Here is a 16,204-nt window from a genome sequence, read left to right as displayed (position 1 = left end):
TCATTACGACCCTATATACCTGCGGTGCACTTTCAAGGAACTGTGGATCTGTATTCCTAGATCCCTCTATTAAGCTCATCTGATTTTCCTATGATACTCCTTACACCGAAGTACATGCAGTTCAGAATATTAGTCCCACAGTACTTGATCTTTCGATTCCTGACTTTGTGTATAGACTTCACAACATCTTTCTCCACAATCACTCCACTATCTGTTCTGGTTCCCATCCCCCTCAGTAGAGCTCTACAGCACAGAAACAGGCCCTTCGACCTATCTAGTCCATGTCGAACTGATATTCTGCCTTGCACCTTCGATCCACACCTGGATCATAGCCCTCCATATCCTTCCCATCCATGTACTTATCGAAACTTCTCTTAGAAGTTGCAATTGAGCACGCATCCAGTACTTCTGCTGGCAGCTTGTTTCCCCCAAATAGTTCACCTTTCACCCTTAGTCATAGTCATAGTCATATTTTATTGATCCCGGGGGAAATTGGTTTTCGTTACAGTTGCACCATAAATAATAATTAGTAATAGTAATATTACTATTAGTAAATAGTAAATAGTAATAGTCATAGAAATAATAAATAGTAATAGAATAGTAATAGAAAATAGTAATAAATAGTTAAATAGTAATATGTAAATTATGCCAGTAAATTATGAAATAAGTCCAGGACCAGTCTATCGGCTCAGGGTGTCTGACCCTCCAAGGGAGGAGTTGTAAAGTTTGATGGCCACAGGCAGGAATGGCTTCCTATGACGCTCTGTGTTGCATCTCGGTGGAATGAGTCTCTGGCTGAATTTACTCCTGTGCCCACCCAGTACATTATGTAGTGGATGGGAGACATTGTCCAAGATGGCATGCAACTTGGACAGCATCCTCTTTTCAGACACCACCGTCAGAGAGTCCAGTTCCATCCCCACAACATCACTGGTCTTACGAATGAGTTTTTTGTTTCTGTTGGTTCTGCTACCCTCAGCCTGCTGCCCCAGTACACAACAGCAAACATGATAGCACTGGCCACCACAGACTCGTAGAACATCCTCAGCATCGTCCGGCAGATGTTAAAGGACCTCAGTCTCCTCAGGAAATAGAGACGGCTCTGACCTTTCTTGTAGACAGCCTCAGTGTTCTTAGACCAGTCCAGTTTATTGTCAATTCGTATCCCCAGGTATTTGTAATCCTCCACCATGTCCACACTGACCCCCTGGATGGAAACAGGGGTCACCGGTACCTTAGCTCTCCTCAGGTCTACCACCAGCTCCTTAGTCTTTTTCACATTAAGCTGCAGATAATTCTGTTCACACCATGTGACAAAGTTTCCTACCGTAGCCCTGTACTCAACCTCATCTCCCTTGCTGATGCATCCAACTATGGCAGAGTCATCCGAAAACTTCTGAAGATGACAAGACTCTGTGCAGTAGTTGAAGTCCGAGGTGTAAATGGTGAAGAGAAAGGGAGACAAGACAGTCCCCTGTGGAGCCCCAGTGCTGCTGATCACTCTGTCGGACACACAGTGTTGCAAGCTCACGTACTGTGGTCTCCCAGTCAGGTAATCAAGAATCCATGACACCAGGGAAACATCCACCTGCATCGCTGTCAGCTTCTCCCCCAGCAGAGCAGGGCAGATGGTGTTGAACGTACTGGAGAAGTCAAAAAACATGACCTCACAGTGCTTGCTGGCTTGTCCAGGTGGGCGTAGACACGGTTCAGCAGGTAGACGATGGCATCCTCAGCTCCTAGTCGGGGCTGGTAGACGAACTGGAGGGGATCTAAGTGTGGCCTGACCATAGGCCGGAGCAGCTCCAGAACAAGTCTCTCCAGAGTCTTCATGATGTGGGAGGTCAATGCCACCGGTCTGTAGTCATTGAGGCCGCTGGGGCACGGCGTCTTCGGCACAGGGACGAGGCAGGACATCTCCCACAGTACAGGAACCCTCCGGAGCCTCAGGCTCAGGTTGAATACATGGTGAAGTACTCCACATAGCTGAGGGGCACAGGCTTTGAGCACCCTGGTACTGACACCATCTGGTCCTGCAGCTTTGCTTAGGTTGAGACGTTTCAGCTGTCTTATCTGTTCAGCCGTGAAGCCCACCGTGGTTAACCTAAGTTTTCTAGTTCTGGTCACACCCAATGGCTACATTTATCCTACTATACCCCTCATAATTTTGTATACCTCTAGACTATGTACTGCACTGGAACATGATGTTAAATCTTGAGGGGAAAGAATTGTTGATGGTTAACAAGAAATTGTATTTTGAGTCCATCTTGTTAGGGAAGTGAAGGTAAAGTAAACCAATGGAAGTATTGTGGCTTAACTGAGGATGGCAAATCTAGTTATTCTTCTTTCTAATCATTTAAGCTTTTAATTTCAATAAAGTTCACAAGTCGGACATTTGGGAAATTATAAGCTAGATTTAGTACTTCCTTAATGAATGCAATGATGTAGAAGCCACCTGGCTGGATATTTATAATTGTGCGTTGGGCTTTTTAATTGTGCATGTGTGAGGAAAGGCTTGTTTTTTTTTAAAAGCACCTTATTCTGTGCCTCTGAAATGCCTTAAAATGCTTCAGACATATCTGGAGACTTGGCTGTTAGCGTGGAGGTCAATTTAATGGGTTGAGCAGCATCTATGGGGTGTGGAGGAACTGTCAGCATTTCAGGTGAAGACCCTGCATGTAGACACTTCAAGAAAGTTAGTTAGTTACGTAGTTTTGAGGATTGGCTGGAAGGACAGATGTAATGACAACAGCTTTTGGGTAGAGCCAAACTGAACGGCATCTCCACCATGATAAAGCAACACCAACCCCGAGGGATAGGTCACATTATTCGGATGCCTAACTCAAGTCTCCCAAACAGATCCCCTTCTGCCATTTGAAGGAAGGTCCGCAAGCCCCTGGTGGGCAAAAGAAACATTTCCAAAATACGTTTGCAAAATTAAAATCAGCCTGAAAAAAAATTCAACTTTACATCTAAAAATTGGCAAGACATGGCACTCAATGGATACACCTGTTCAAGAGGGAGCAGCGTTACATCAGAGTGCCCTCTGCCGTGCTGCAGAGAACAAGCGGCGGCTGCAAAAGGAGACATTAAACAACCAAAAGAACCGGCCACTGACCACAGCCATCACTTATTCTTGTCCACACTGCACCAGAACATGTAGATCCCGAGTTGGCCTCTGTAACCACTTGGGGACCTGCCACCAGACAAAACTAACGGGTTTGGGTGTTCTGCTAGCCTTAGTGCCAGTGGGGGGAGTGTTTGGGGTTTGCGAGTTTTTGATGCCTTTCTTTCAACTACCCTTATAATGTTTTCTGTATTCTATGGCTGTCTGGAGAAGACAAATTTCAGAGTTGCATTCTGCATACAAGCTTTGATAATAAAATGATACGACGGATTGCACTTTCCAACCCAGTTACTTCCTCTGACACTGAAGGGGATCATTGGATTCCAGTGGGTTCATGCTGACACCCAAAAGAGAACTCCATCAGTCCTATTCTCCTTTTGTTTACTTCAATGTACTTTAACCTCTAACACAAAACAATCAACTCCCCTTTGATTCTTTTCGTAACTTATCTACACTGTGGTTTGATTGAGAGTAGACAGTTAACCTACCAACACGTATTGTATATAGGCAGAGATGATCCCTTGCCAATGTTTACAAGGACATGATGTTATGAGACTTCACCTTCAACCCAGCATAATAAAACATCTCACTACTCCATATGGAACCGTGTTTTGTACAAATTAGACACAGTGTTTCTAACCTGGCTAGAGCTGGAGAACATTGATGTGTTCCATGCCCACTGTATCCATAAGGTGTGTTGGCATGGTAATGTAGTGGGTAGCATGATGCTATTAAAGCAGCAGTGGCTCGGGTTCAATTCCCACCACCGCCAATAAGTAATTTGTGCTTTCCCTCCATGGTCTCTGGTTGTCTCCCACATTCCAGAGGTGTTCAGGTCTGCAGATTAACTGATGACATGCGGGAAATTGGGTAGCAGTTTGGGTTTGTGGGCTGGAAGGGCCTGTTACCGTATTGCTAAATAAAACATTAAAAAAATAGATACAGGGATAGGGCATTTGGCTGCTCAAGTTTGTCTTGCCATTGGTTACGATCACGGCTGATCTGTGCCATTCCCCACTGCTCCCAGTTCCACAATACCTTAAAAAAAAATTATCTACCTCCTCTTCCAATGGTCTAACTTAATCAACAGTATAGGGGAGAGAATTCCTGAGATTCCCAGTGCTCTCAGTAATTTCTTGGCTTTAGATTTCAAAGTTCAAAGTTTAAAATTGGCTTCTGTGATGGAATAATGATAGCCATATATTCAGAATTTTGGCATTCCACTAAGTGTTTCAACATTATCCTTTGGCATGCAACCATGTTATACACTGTCATCTGAGGTAAGTAGGCCGTTCATGGTGTCACCACCTCTGAATAGTTGCTTAATTTTCTAAGATCAATACCTTTGCAGAAAACCTTGCCAGTATTAATGGGGACTGTTTAAACATCTTTGGCAATCATAAAGGGAAATCAGAAACGAGGAAATAAAGTACAAAAGACCATAAACAATAAGACATAGGGGCAGAATTAGGCTATTCAGCCCATTGAGTCTGCTCTGCAATTCCACCATGGCTGATCCCAGATCTCACTCAAACCCATACATCTGCCTTCTCAGCATATCCTTTGATGCCTTAATCAATCAGGAAACTATCTACTTCCGCTTTAAATATACCCACAGATTTAGCCTCCACTGCAGCCTGTGGCAGAGCATTCCACAGATTCACTACTCTCTGGCTAAAAATCCTACTTACCTCAGTTCTAAAAAGTTTCCCCTCAATTTTGAGGCTGTGCCCTCTAGTTCTGGATACCCCCACCATAGGAAACATCCTCTCCACGTCCACCTTATTTAGTCCCTTCAAAATTCGGTAGGTTTCAACACATTCTGCTAAATTCTAGAGAGTACAGGCCCAAAGCTGTCAAACAGTCCTCACATGTTAACCTCTTCATTCCCAGAATCATTCTCATGCACTGCCTCTGGACTCTCTCTAATGATTACTCATCCTTTCTGAGATACGGGCCCAAAACTGTTGATGATACTCCAAGTGTGGCCTGACTATTGTCTTATGAAGCCTCAGCATTATCTCCTTGTTCTTATATTCTATTCCCCTTGAAATAAATGCCAACATTGTATATGCCTTCCTTTTCACAGACTCACCCTGTGAATTAAACTTCTGGGAGCCTTGCACGAGGACTCATAAGTCCCTCTGCACCTCTGATATTTGAATCTTCTCCCCATTTAGATAATGGTCTGCACTTTTGTTCCTTTTACCTAATGCATTATCATACATTTCCAACACTGTATTCCACCTGCCACATTTTTTGCCCATTCTTCCAATTTATCTAAGTACTGCTGCAGTCACATTGCTTCCTCAGCACTACTCACCCCTCCACCTATCTTCGCGTCATCCGTAAACTTTGCCACAAAGCCATTATCTCCATCATCCAAATCATTGTCAAACAATGTGAAAAGTAGTGGTCCCAATACTGACCCCTGAGGAACACCAGTAGTCACTGGCAGCCAATCAGAAAAGGCCCCCTTTATTCCCTCTCGCTGCCTCCTGCCTTTCAGCCATTCCGTTATCCATGCCAGTATCTTTCCTGTAACACCATCAGATTTTATCTTGTTAAGCAGTCCCGTGTGTGGCACCTTATCAAATGCCTTCTGAAAATCCAAGTAAATGACATCCACTGCCTCTCTTTTGTCCATGCTGCTTGTTACTTCCTTGAAGAACGCTAACAGATTTGCCATGCAAGATATCCCTTAACAGAAACCATGCTGACATTGAATTATTTTATCATTAGTCTCCAAGCACCCCAAAACCTCATCCTTAATAATATACACCAAGACTTTCCCAGCCATTGAGGTTAAGCTAACGGGCCTATAATTTCCTTTCTTTTGCCTTCCGCCTTTCTTAATGAGTGGAGTGACATTTGCAAATTTCCAGCCCTCTGGGACCATGCCAGAACCAAGCAATTCCTGAAAGCTCATGATTAATCCATTTGTTATCTCTTCAGCAACCTCTCTGAGGACTCTGGGATATAGTCCATCTGGTCCAGATGACTTATCCACCTTGAGATCTTTGAGTTTGCCTAGCACTTTTCCCTCTGTTATAACAATGGCACTCACTCCTGCTTTCTGACTCTCACAGACCTCTGGCAAACTGCTAGTGTTTTCCACGGTGAATACTGAAGCAAAGTACTCATTAAGTTCATCTGCCATTTCTTTGTCTACCATTATTACCTCACCAGCATCATTTTCTGGTTGGTTCAATATTAATTCTCACCTCCCTTTTACTCTTTATATAACTGAAAAACCTTTTAGTATCCTGCTTTATATTATTGGCTAATTTACCCTCATATTTCATCTTTTCCCTTCTAATAGCTTTTTTTTTAGTTACCTTTTGTTGGATTTTAAAAACTTCATAATCATCCAACTTCCCACTCACTTTTGCTACCTTTATTTGGCTTTTATCCAGTCACTAACTTCCCTTGTCAGCCACGATTGCCTACCTCTGAAATTTGAGAACTACTTCTTCTGTGGGACATATCTATCCTGCACCTAGTGAACTATTCCCGGGAACTTCAGCCATCTCTGCTCTGCTGTCATCCCCACCAGTATCCTCCCCCAATCCATCTGGGCAAGCCCCTTCCTCACACTTCTGTAATTCCATTTATTCCATTGTGATACTGATACATGTGAGTTATGCTTCTCCCTCTGAAAACGCTGAATGAATTCAATCATATTATGATTACTTCCTCCTAAAGGTTCCTTTATATTAAGCTCCCTAATAAGATCTGGGTTATTACAAAACATATGTAACCTCCAGGTTCGGTGGGCTGTGTTAGTCTCGGGGAGACACTCTCTGGCCTGCCAAACTTGTGAAGTCTCGTTTGTGTGGATGCTACATGATGTTTTCCCCTGTTACAAATCAATACCGTGAAATAACAAAAAATACACCATATGCAATTAAACGATTTAGCTTTGAAATTCTTAATTTGACCAGAGGGTTAGTAAAGAAAACAAAAAGAAAAGGGCCCATTTAATGAAATAGTCTAATGCACACATCGGAGCTCACGACTTTTCCGACTGTTCGTTCTCCACCGATTTCCCCTCTCCCCCAGGTGTCGTCGACTCCCCACCCCATTCCACGTTCACTCAGTCCTGCAGTCTACGACCTTTCCATTCTGGCCTCTCCTCTCTCCATCTTCCACCGAACAAAAGCCCGCAAATCCCTCACTCGGGCTCACAAGAAAGAAAACCACTCCCCTCATTAGATGCCACACATTCCAAAGCCCCTATTATCTCTTGTCATAAACCCAGATACACTGCTGCTACAGAGAAACCATTACATTAGCAGTGAAACCTTTCCCAGGGCATTACATATGCAATCTAAGATAGCCTTTCCCTTAGTAGGCTCAAGCACAAGCTGCTCTAAAAAGACATCTTGTAGGCATTCAACAAATTCCCTCTCTTGTGATCCAACATCAACCTGATTTTCCCAATCCCCTTTCATATTGAAATCCCCCATTACAATTGCATCCTTACCCTTATTACATGCCTTTTCCAACTCCCTTTGCAATCTTAACCCTACAACTTGACCACTATTTGGGGGTCTATATAATGTTCCTATAATGGTGTTTTTACTCTTGTAGTTTTTTGACTCCACCCATAAAGATTCAACATTCTCTGACCCTGTGTCACCTCTTTCTAAAGGTGTAATTCCATCTCTTACCAACAGAACCACACCACTGCCTATGTCTTCCTACCTGTCCTTTTGGTACAAGGTATATCTTTTGACGTTAAGCTCCCAACTATATCTTTCTTGTAGCTATGACTTAGTGATGCTCACAACGTTATACCGACCTATCTGTAATTGTGCCATGAGTTAATTTACCTTATTCCAAATCCTACGCACATTTAAATATAGCACCTTCAGTCCTGCATTCTTTGCCCTTTTGAATTTTGCCTCCATGGTAACTTAACTCTTTGCTCTGCCTGCATCTGTACCCAATCATTGGTTTGCCCTTCCTTACATTCATATTACACCCATCATCTACTTGTAAACCTGCTAGCTCATCCTCTGATCTATCATACTGCTTCCCATCCCCCTGTCATATTAATTTAAACCACTACTAACAGCTCTAGTAAAGCACATATATGGTGGTATATATGTAGTTCGATAACAAATTTGCTTTTGAACTTTAAAATGAAGCTTTAAATTATTAAAATTAGTCTGTAAAATAAATAGGCCACAGAAATCAAGGCAACAAGCAAATGGAGTCAACTTGCTAAAGATGCTATCATGGCGAAGTTAAAGGTGATGCACCTAAATGCCTGCAATTTTCACAAAGATGAATCAGTGGCACAAATATTTGTGATAAGAATGTCCTCATTGTATTATAGAAACATGGCTACTAAGTGATCAAAATGAGGAACTAAATAGATGTTCAAAGAGAATCGAAATTTTAAAAGAACAGAAAAAATGAAAAGGAACTGATATAGGAGGATGAGATAGAGGGATGGAATGACTCTTAGCAATGTGGAGGAACAGAGGGTTCTTGGGGTCCAAGTCCAGAGATCACTTAAAGCTGCAGCGCTAGTTGATAGAGTTGTTAAAAAGGCAAATGTTATGCTACTCTTCAGCAGTTGGGTGATTGAGTTCAAGAGCCATGAGCTAAAACTCTTGTTAAAGCACACATCGAATATTGTGTTCCGTCTAGTTACCTCATTAGAGGAAGGTTTTAGAAGCTTTAGACATGGTGCAGAAGATATTTTTGTCAGGATGCTGCCTGGATTAGAGAATATGTTTTATGAGGAATGCTTGAGTAAATTAGAGTTTTTCTCTTTGGGACAATGGAGGATTAGAGGTTACTTGAGTTACTTGATAGAGTTGTATAAGATTATGAGGGGCATAGATATGGTGGGCAACTGGCACATTTCCTCCGGGGTGAACATCAGAGGACATCCATTTAAAATGAGTGGAAGAAAGTTTAGGGGGGATGTCAGAAATGGGTTATTTTACACAAGGAGTGGTATATGTCACACTGACCTGTCTGTAATTGTGCCATGAGTTCGTCCAACAGAATGCATTGCTGGAGGTGATGGTAGAGGCTGATACAATCAGGACACTTAAAAGACTCTTAGATGCACGGATGTAAGAAAACTTAAGGATTATAGGCTGTGAAGTTGGAAAGGGTTAAATTGATGGTGAAGCAGATTTAGTTGGCACAACATTGAAATTCCTCCAGTGGCCAGTGGGTTTTGAGCTTCCTATTTTATTAACAATCTATACCTCTGGAATTTTTATTCCAGGAACATATCCCCCTGGTATTGCAGGATACGACAGGAATTTTTGACAAGATGGTGCTGGTAAACCACAGCGACGTTCTTCAGGATCCGTACAATACTTCTAAACATAACTCTATTGAATTACTCTCACTGCAATCTGCAGCAAGTAATTTCCCTTTAAGAAATGCACTTTTAAATCAACTTAATGATCTCCTGATTTGATGACCTTCTGAAGGACTTGGCGGACCAAGCAGGTACAACTTTTAAGCAGACAAGTATTCATGGCCATGGCCAGAAGCAAGGCTGGAGGGGGAGTCTCCAAGCCAGGCTGAAATGCAGAGAGATGAGATCCCTCCCTGCTTCTTCCTACCCAGCATCTTGTTAGCAAATGTGCTGTTGCTGGAGAACAAAACTGAGCACCTGAGGTCAGGGAAATGAGCCATTATTGTGTCCTGTGTTTGAAGAAGACATAGCTTACACCCAGCATTCCAGATCAAACCCATAGGCTTCTTGCTTCACAGGATGGGCCAAATTGCTGATTCAGAAAAGGGAAAAGCTGGAAGTGTGTGTTTCATGATAAACCTTCAGTGGTGCTCTGATATGGCGGTTGAGTCAAACTTGTGTTCCCCTGACCTTGAACTCTTAATGGCCAAATTCCATCTGTTCTACTAACCCAGGGAATTCTCCTCCATAATCCTGACAGCAGTTTACACAAAACCAGCGGCTGACTATATTCAAGTGCCTGAGATACTGCATGACGCCGTCTCCAAACAAGAAACAATCCATTCCGAGCATTCCAAAAAAACGGTCGGAAAGTTCAACCAGCCTTGCTTGAAGAAGTCCCAGCCCAATTACCATCAGCATATACCCTGTAGCACCAGAGATCCCAATACACTACACCACTGTTATACGAAGTTAAGGAATTCCTACCATTCCATACCCAGACGGCACTCTGGCAGATCTGATCACCTGGCTGTCCTTCTCCTAGCTGCTTACAGACAGAGGCTAAAGAGCAAGGCTCCAGAGATTAGGACAACAAAGAGGTGGTAGTTGGAGGCAATGAAGTTGCTATAGGATTGTTTCAAGTGAGTGGACTGGATCGTGTTCAGGGATTCATCTATGGATCTGAATGAATAAACCATAAAAACAGTTAGAAACATAGAAACATAGAAAACCTACAGCACAATACAGACTCTTCGGCTCACAAAGTTGTGCCAAACATGTCCTTACCTTAGAACTTCCGAGGCTTACCCATAGCTCTCTATTTTTCTGAGCTCCATGTATCCATCCAGTAGTCTCTGAAAAGACCCTCTTGTTTCCGCCTTCACCACCGCTGCTGGCAGCCCATTCCATGCACTCATCACTCTCTGCGTAAAAAACTTACCCCTGACATCTCCTCTGTACCTACTTCCAAACACCTTAAAACTTTGCCCTCTCGTGCTAGCCATTTCAGCCCTGTGAAAAAGCCTCTGACTATCCACATGATCAATGCCTCTCATTTTCTTGTACACCTCTATCAGGTCACCTCTCATCCTTCGTCGCTCCAAAGAGAAAAGACCAAGTTCACTCAGCCCATACTCATAAGGCATGCTCCCCAATCCAGGCAACATCCTTGTAAATCTCCTCTGCACCCTTTCTATCGTTTCCACATCCTTCCTGTAGTGAGGCGACCAGAATTGAGCACAGTACTCCAAATGGGGTCTGACCGGGGTCCTGTATGTCTTGCCATTAATGCTATATCCTGCCATCATATTTGACCTGCCAAAATGAACCACTTCACACTTATCTGGGTTGAACTCCATCTGCCACTTCTCAGCCCAGTCTTGCATCCTATCAATGTCCGGCTGTAAACTCTGACAGCCCTCCACACTATCCACAACACCCCCAGCATTTGTGTCATCAGCAAATTTACTAACGCATTCCTCCACTTCCTCATCCAGGTCACTTATAAAAATCAGGAAGAGTAGGGGTCCCAGAACAGATCTTTGAGGCACACCACTAGTCACCGGCCTCCATGCAGAATATGACCCGTCTACAAACAATCTTTGCCTTCAGTGGGCAAGCCAGTTCTAGATCCACAAAGCAATGTTCCCTTGGATCCCATGCCTCCTTACTTTCTCAATAAGCCTTGCATGGGGTACCTTATCAAATGCCTTGCTGAAATCCATATACACTACATCTACGGCTCTACATTCATCAATGTGTTTAGTCACATCTTCAAAAAGTTCAATCAGGCTCGTAAAGCATGACCTGCCTATGACAAAGCCATTCTGACTATTCCTAATCATATTATGCCTCTCCAAATGATCATAAATCCTGCCTCTCAGGATCTTCTCCATCAACTTACCAACCACTGAAGTAAGACTCACTGGTCTATAATTTCCTGGGCTATCCCTACTCCCTTTCTTGGATAAGGGAACAACATTCGCAACTCTCCAATCCTCCAGAACCTCTCCCGTCCTCACTGATGATGCTAAGATCATTGCCAGAGGCTCAGTAATCTCCCTCACTTCCTCCAGTAGCCTGAGGTACATCCCTTCTGGTCCCGGTGACTTATCCAATTTGATGCTTTCCAAAAGCTCCAGAACATCCTCTTCCTTAATATCTACATGCTCAAGCTTTTCAGTACGCTGCAAGTCACCCCTACAATCGCAAAGATCCTTTTCCGTAATGAATACTGAAGCAAAGTTTTCATTAAGTACCTCTGTTATTTCCTCCGGTTCCATACACACTTTTCCACTGTCACACTTGATTGGTCCTATTCTCTCACGTTTTATCCTTTTGCTCTTCACATACTTGTAGAATTCCTTGGGTTTTTCCTTAATCCTGTCTGCCAAGGCCTTCTCATGGCCCCTTCTGGCTCTCCTAATTTCATTCTTAGGTTCCTTTCTGCTAGCCTTATAATCTTCTGGATCTCTATCATTACCTAGTTTTTTGAACCTTTCATAAGCTCTTCTTTTCTTCTTGACTAGATTTACAACAGCCTTTGTACACCACGGTTCCTGTAACCTACCATCCTTTCCCTGTCTCATTGGAATGTATCTACGCAGAACCCCACGCAAATATCCCCTAAGCATTTGCCCCATTTCTTCCATACATTTCCTTGAAAACATCTGTTTCCAATTTATGCTTCCAAGTTCCTGCCTGATAGCCTCATAATTCCCCTTACTCCAATTAAATGTTTCCCTAACTTGTCTGTTCCTATCTCTCTCCAATGCTATGGTAAAGGAGATAAAATTGTGATCACCAAAATGCTCCCCCACTGAGAGACCTGACACCTGACCAGGTTCATTTCCCAATACCAGATCATGTACAGCCTCTCCTCTTGTAGGCTTATCTACATATTGTATCAAGAAATTTTCCTAAACACACCGTACAAACTCCACCCCATCTAAACCCCTCACTCTAGTTGTTGACTAGAGTGCCCCCACAAAGTCATTCAGAGTCATCCCCAACCAGAAACATTGGATAAACCATGAGATCTTCAATCTGCTGAGGGCCAGAGCAGAGGCGCTCAAATCTGGTGACCAAGAATGTTATAAGAGGTCCAGGTACAATATCCAGGAAGCCATCTCACAGGCGAAGTGGCAAATCTGAACTAACCATGGATCAATGAAGGATGCTCAGCTGTGGCAGGGCTTAAGTAATATCACCTCCTATAAAGTTAAATCAAGTGACATGAGTGACAACAAGCTTCCAGATGAGCTTAATGTCTTGTATGCTTGCTTTGATCATCAAAACATAGAGGAACCATCACAAACCCCACAGCCCCTGATGATCCTGTGATTTCAAACTCTGAGGCTGATGTGCGAGCAACCTTCAGGAAGGTGAACCCTTGAAAAGCATCCAGCCTGGACGGGGTACCCGGCCAAGTACTAAATACTTGTGCTGGTCAACTAGCTGGAGTGTTCACTGAGATCTTTAACTTCTCGCTTTGGCAATCTGAGGTACCCACTTGTGGTAACCTGCTTCAACGACTATCATCCAGTAGCACTTACGTACACAATGATGAAGTATTTTGAGAGGTTGGTGATGAAACATATTGACTTCTGGCTGAGAAGCAACTTGGATCCAGTGTAAAATGCCTACCAAGCAACAGGCCCACAGCAGATGCCATCTCACTGACACTTCACTCAACCCTGGAACAACTGGACAGCAAAGATACATAGATTATGATGCTCTTTATCGACTGCAGCACAGCAGTATCCCCTCTATATCAATATCCCCTCTAAACTAATCAATAAGCTTCAAGACCTTGGCCTCAATACATCCTTGTGCAATTGGATCCTCTGTTTCCTCACTTCCCAATCTAATTGGCAACAACATCTCCATAAATTCCCATTAACACAAGTGCACCACAGGGCTGTGTGCTTAGTCCCCTGCTTTGCTTGCTTTACATCTATGACCATGTGGCCAAACACAATTCCAATTGCCATATTCAAGTTTGCTGATGGCACCACTGTCGTAGCCAAATCAAAGGTGGCGATGAATCAGCACAAAGGAGGAAGACTGAAAATCTGGCTGAGTAATGTCACAACAAAAACAACCTCTTACTGAATGTCAGCAAGACCAAGGAGCTGACTATTGACTTCAGCAGAAGGAAACCAGACGTCCACAAGCTAGTCCTCATCGGGAAATCAGAGGTGGAAAAGGTCAGCAAATTTAAATACCCCAGTGTTATCATTTCTGAGGATCTGTCCTGGGCCTGGCATTTAGGTGCGATTACAAAGAAAGCACACTACCACCTCTACTTCCTTAGAAGTTTGCAAACATTTAGCATGACATCTAAAACTTCAACTAACTTCTATAGTGGAGAGTATATTGACTGGCTGCATCACTGACTGGCAGGGAGATACCAATGCCCTTGAATGGAAATTCCTACACAAAGTAATGGACATGGCCCAGTTAATCACAGGTAAAGCCCTCCCCGCCATTGAGCACATCTACATGAAGCATTGTTGCAGGGAAGTCAGCATCTATCATCAGGGACCCCCACCACCCAGGACATGCTCTCTTCTTGTTGCTGCCATCAGGAAGGAGGTCCAGGAGCCTCAGGACTCACACTACCAGGTTCAGGAACAGTTATTACCCCTCAACCACCAGGCTCTTAAACTAAAAGGTATATCTTCATTCAACTTCATTTCATCATTGAAATGTTCCCACAACCCATGGATTCACTTTCAAGGACTTGTCATCTCATATTCTTGATATTTATTACATATTTATTTATTATTATTAATTTTTATTTTTGTATTTGCACAGTTTCTTGTGTTTTGCAGACTGATTGAATGTCCAAGTTGATGTGGTTTTTCATTAATTCTATTATGATTATTATTATATTCTAGATTTATTGAGTATGTCCACAGGAAAATGAATCTCAGGATTGTACATGGTGACATATATGTACTTTGCTAATAAAGTTACTTTGAACTTTGAAGTTTTCTATTTCATAAAACTGATAATTCAGCACATTTGGGATGTTGGTCATACTGGATAGTAGAATTTCTGGACTGTTGGATTTGATTCTACACTAACACACATTTTAATTCACTCCTTTTAAGATATTACATTGTACTTTAATAAATTTCCCAGTTGACCTGATAAAGTTAAAGGTCAGTAGAAAGTCAACTAAATGGAGCCAAAGGGAATTGAATGGGCAGATGGGAATGCGTGCTATGGTGAACGGGGGGTGTGAGAAGGGAGGTTCAATCGAGTCAAGAAACTGAAGCTGCAGTGAGTAGACCGGAAAAGCAAATACTAACTGGTGAGTCATGGGTAGATAGGGTTGTAAAGAGAGCTTTTGGCACATTGGCCTTCATAGATCAGAACAATGAGTACGGACAAGAGTAAATCTTCAGATGTTGAAGAGTCTCAGCCAGAAACGTCGACTGTACTCTTTTCCATAGATGCTGCCTGGCCTGCTGAGTTCCTCCAGCATTTTTGTGTGTTGCAATGAGCACAGAGGTCAGGATGTCACGTTGAAGTTGTATAAGACATTAGTGAGGCCTCATTTGGAGTATTGTGCGCAGTTCTGGTCACCCACCAAACTGGAAGATATCACAAAGGTTGAAAGAGTGCAGAGAAAACTTTACTAGGGTGTTCCTGGAACTTGAGGACCTGAAGTTTAGGGAAAGGATGAATAGGAGAGGACTTGATTTTATGCAGTGTAGGAGAATGAGGACATACTTGATAGAGGTATACAAAATTATGAGGGGAGTAGGTAGACTAAATGCAAGCAGGCTTTTTCCGCTGAGGTTGGGTGAGACTTGAACTAGAGGTCATAAGTTGCAGGAGAAAGGTGAAATATTTAAGGGGAACCTGAGAGGGAACTTGTTCACTCACAGGGTGTTGAGAGTGTGGAACAAGCTGCAAGGGGAAGTGGAGGATACAGGTTAAATTACAATATTTAAGAAAAATTTGGACAAGTACATGGATGGGAGTGGTATTGGGACTACGGTCCAGGTGCGGGTTGATGGGATGAGCCAGAATAGTAGTTCAGCATTGAGGAGATGGAGCAAAGGGCCTGTTGCCTGTGGTGTAGTGCTCTATGACTCTAAACCCCAAAGCACTGCATGTTCCAATGTGTTATCACCATTTGCTGAAATCAGTAATTTTTATTTAATTCCAGTTTTGTGTGATAACTCATTATTAAAGAACTTCTGAAAGTTTACAATATACGCATTCTGAGTGCAAATTCAAAATATTCAACACACTCAAATCAAAATCAAAATCAAATTAAGTTTAATTATCATTCAAACTATACATGAATATAGCCAAACAAGACAGCGTACCTCTGGGGCCAAGGTGCAAAAACATACACGCACATTTAAAATAGCGAGAGAGAAAAA

This window comes from Mobula birostris, chromosome 4 (assembly GCF_030028105.1).
Source record: "Mobula birostris isolate sMobBir1 chromosome 4, sMobBir1.hap1, whole genome shotgun sequence".
Classification (NCBI taxonomy): domain Eukaryota; kingdom Metazoa; phylum Chordata; class Chondrichthyes; order Myliobatiformes; family Myliobatidae; genus Mobula; species Mobula birostris.
The sequence above is the reverse complement of the archived record's forward strand: the minus strand, read 5'-3'. Positions refer to the sequence as shown.